The sequence below is a fragment of the Oryctolagus cuniculus genome, chromosome 6 (assembly GCF_051225735.1).
Source record: "Oryctolagus cuniculus isolate XC-2025 breed Fujian yellow rabbit chromosome 6, ASM5122573v1, whole genome shotgun sequence".
NCBI lineage: Eukaryota > Metazoa > Chordata > Mammalia > Lagomorpha > Leporidae > Oryctolagus > Oryctolagus cuniculus.
In genome coordinates, this window is record NC_142872.1 from 100,199,209 (window position 1) to 100,202,667 (window position 3,459).

General features: G+C 42.7%; 1 pseudogene; it reads right to left on the reverse strand.

The window, feature by feature from the left end:
• Window positions 1-2,472: 2,472 nt before the first annotated feature.
• LOC149126247 (large ribosomal subunit protein uL30 pseudogene) lies at window positions 2,473-3,257 on the reverse strand (annotated as a pseudogene).
• Window positions 3,258-3,459: the final 202 nt, after the last annotated feature.

The window sequence follows — 3,459 nt, forward strand, 5'->3', positions numbered from 1 at the left end:
TTTCTAATTGCCTTCAAATAAAATAAAAGCATGCCATTCAAAAGCCTTCCTGCCTAACCCATCATTTGAGCCTGATCTCCTCCATGCTCTTGCCCTTGTCACTCTCAATTTGCAATTTCCCAAACAGGTCTCAGGCCTTTGCTGTGTCCTCCCTCCATGAACCCTGCGGTGGACAAAGCTCAGACCTAACCTCTTCAACATGGCTCCCTCAGTATCCCAGGAAAGATGGTCACACTGCTTTCTTTGGTCCCATCAGGCTGCTTACCTCATATTTGTGACACTATTTTACATCCACATCAGCCCCCTTTAGCACAGGACAGTGTCTTGGACTCAGCTATACATTGCTAGTAGTTGCTGGAGTGCCTGGCACATAGCAGGTGCTCACTAGAGGCTTGTTGAACAAATATTTTTGGACTATTGTAGACAGTCATGGAAGAATGTTCTGTGTGTTATGCATTTGGTACCTTCTTAACATGTGGTAAATATGAATCCTGAAAGTTTAGCACAGAAAACTTCAGAGAACAAATGTTTACCACAGTGTAGAGTTCTGCAGTTTCCAGGATCGGAGGTGGTGTGTGTGTGGTTGATGTTTTTAGAACAAGGCAATGGCTCAGCCCCGTGGGAGCAGATTGCATGAGACAAGCACCCAGAATGGGGGAGATGATGCCGCCAATCTGTCGGATTTCATCATCTGCTGGTCCTGGGCTGGCAGCATTCTTAACATAAGCCTCTTGCGTTTACATCTTGTGAGGAGTGCCTTTAAACTCCATCTTCTGCAGGTGCTTATACAACCCGACGTCTAAAAATAATGTCTTAAGAAAGCATATTATTTATTTTGAGATTTATAAATGAATCTTGGTATATTTTTGTTGTTGTCAAGTACAAATTCTGATCATTTCTGCTCTGTGATGAAATCTTCAGGGTTGGAGAAGAGGCATATCTCTTTTGTAGGTTACTTCTCAGTCAAGCAAGAAATCTTTTCTTTTTATACTTCTATAATTATAATTATGAAACAGCAGTTTCGGGACTAGTCCATTTATGACTCAAGGATAGACAGAGCTGTTACTGTGGACTGAAAGAAAGGACCAGATTTTTTTTTTTTTAATCTGGGAAACCTACTTTCTTTTGGGATGTGGGTATTGGCAAATAAAATATGTGGGTGGGTAAGTTGTTGGTATAAACTTGCATGACTGTAAGTGAGGGTGTGCGTGTGTTTCAGCAATTACAACAATATTTCCCAAGTTTAGCAAGCCAGTGGGAATGACATGGTGAACTTGAACAGAATCCACCATGCTTATATATTTTGCTGCCCTTTGGGCTAACAGTATTGTGGCTAGCTCTCCTTTAACACCTAGATGGTCTTTCAAACGCCTGTTGTTGGAAGACCTTTAAACACCTTCCTTGAATGTTATTAATGTTCATTTTCTTTGCAGTGCTTCCTTTTCAATCATGCAACAAAGCTAATCAAGGTTGAATTGCTATTTTTTTAAGTAGTGTGATCTGAAATGATGATATTTTACGGAAATTTTCCTATTTTCTTTTCATAGGAATTAATATTTCTTTCCACCAAGTCGAAACAAAGCCAATCAGTCATATCAATGTAATATCATAGGGGCTTCCCTAGAACTATATTTTCTGCTTTAAGTGAAGAAATTGTTGGTGGGAAATTGCAAATGCGCTAGAAGGTACTGTTCAGGAAATTTCGATCTTCCATTTTAGAGGTTAAAAAAGAAATCATGCTGATGGTTTAAGTATATCATCTCTTCTGCATTCACATATGGCTTTGTGTGAAAAAGAGACAGTTCTAAATGGGTAACTTGGCAGGAATGCCAGTGATAGGAGATGATTTTACGGGAGCCAGAATGTGTGTGATAGAAAGAGCAAGCTCAGACACAGAAGTCTGACCTCTTTGGGGTGAAGACTGAGAAAGGACCGGGTGCATTTCCCGATATTGTTCCAAGGGTGTGGCAACAATATCAAAAACAAAAATCCTTTGTTGGTGCAACGAATGTCAAATTGAAGAAGAATGTGGCAAGCATCCCTTTCGTGTCATGAGCTGAGTCCAGGCTTCCCATTGAGTGATGGCTTAATTGCTGGTAGGTGACCTTTCATTTTTTTTTTCTTCCACTTAAAAGATTAAGCTTGATTCAGGGCACAGTTGAAGAGAGAACAAAGAGTCAGTAAGTTAGCAGCATTATCTGTTGAGTCATGAGAAAATAAAGGCTTATGCATGCACAGAAACATCTCAGCCCGGCGCACACAAGTCTGTCCCTTAAATGCCAAAGGCACTACCGCTTCCTCCTCCTTCCCTCCCTAAAGGTTTAACACCAGGCTCCCTCCCTTCCTCCCTCCTTCCCTCCCTCCCTCCTTCTCTTCCTCTCTCCCTCCCTCCCTCTCTCCTTCTCTCCCTCTCTCCTTCTCTCCCTTCCTCCCCACTGTGTGTGTGTGTGTTTTATAATTTGAGAGCAGTCACTACTTATTAACTGAGCATATTACAAAAATACCACAGTAGATAGCATAAGTCATCCTTCTAATAAGCCTGTGGATCTGGTCTCTCCTGCTGCCAGCATCTCCCCTCTCTGCAGTATGGGTGGCCTTTTTCTTCATCCCACACATGCAGAAGATAATTCGGGGGGCCACAGGAAGTTCTTTGCTTCCTTGAAGTGTTTCCCAACAGGTATAGATCTTGTGAATCAGCTCCTCCGTGCAGAGATCCCAGGTGATCAGCATTATCTGTCAAAGCAGTTCACTGACAGATTCTGCCATAGCCATGCTCATAGTGTTTGTTCATTTACTAACTTCAGATTTGGGTACCTCCATGCAATCTGCAATTTTCCACAATCTTGTACATGTTAGGTGAAGCCTTGTTGAGCTTGATGGAGGTGCCATGGAAGATCTGTAAAAGGCGAAGCAGCTGTAAATACTTCGTAGGCTTTGGGACTCACACCACTGGTACCTCTGATCCTGATGGGAAATGCCAATTTGGTTCTGCACGTGCATCCAAGTTGCCAGCTTTTCTTGCCATCGTCACCATCCGAGTCTCAGTACATCTGCCTATATTTCTTGTGAGAATAAGCTTTTTCATACAAAAGCCTCCTTCTTGCCTTTTGAAGCATCTTTTGAGCAAACTTCTTTCTCAGGCGCTTGATCTTCAGCTCTGCGAAATTCCTCCGCTTTTTCTTCAGCGCTGCTGGCACAGCAGGAACCTTCTTCTCTTCTCCTTGGTGTCTTCCATGATTCCCGTCAGAAAAGACCATCTTCTTTTCATAGCTGAGGTTCTCCTATTGCTTCCTGTAGGTAAAAGGAGAATTATCCTTGCTCCTCAGGAACTGCTCATGAAGGTCACCTTTGACCTTGCTAAACCCAATGCTCATCTTGCCTGAACTTTGAGCAGCAGCCGGCACAGCTGCTCACTCTCTGCTTCAGCAAACACTTGCTTCTCTTGACTTCCTAGACCCC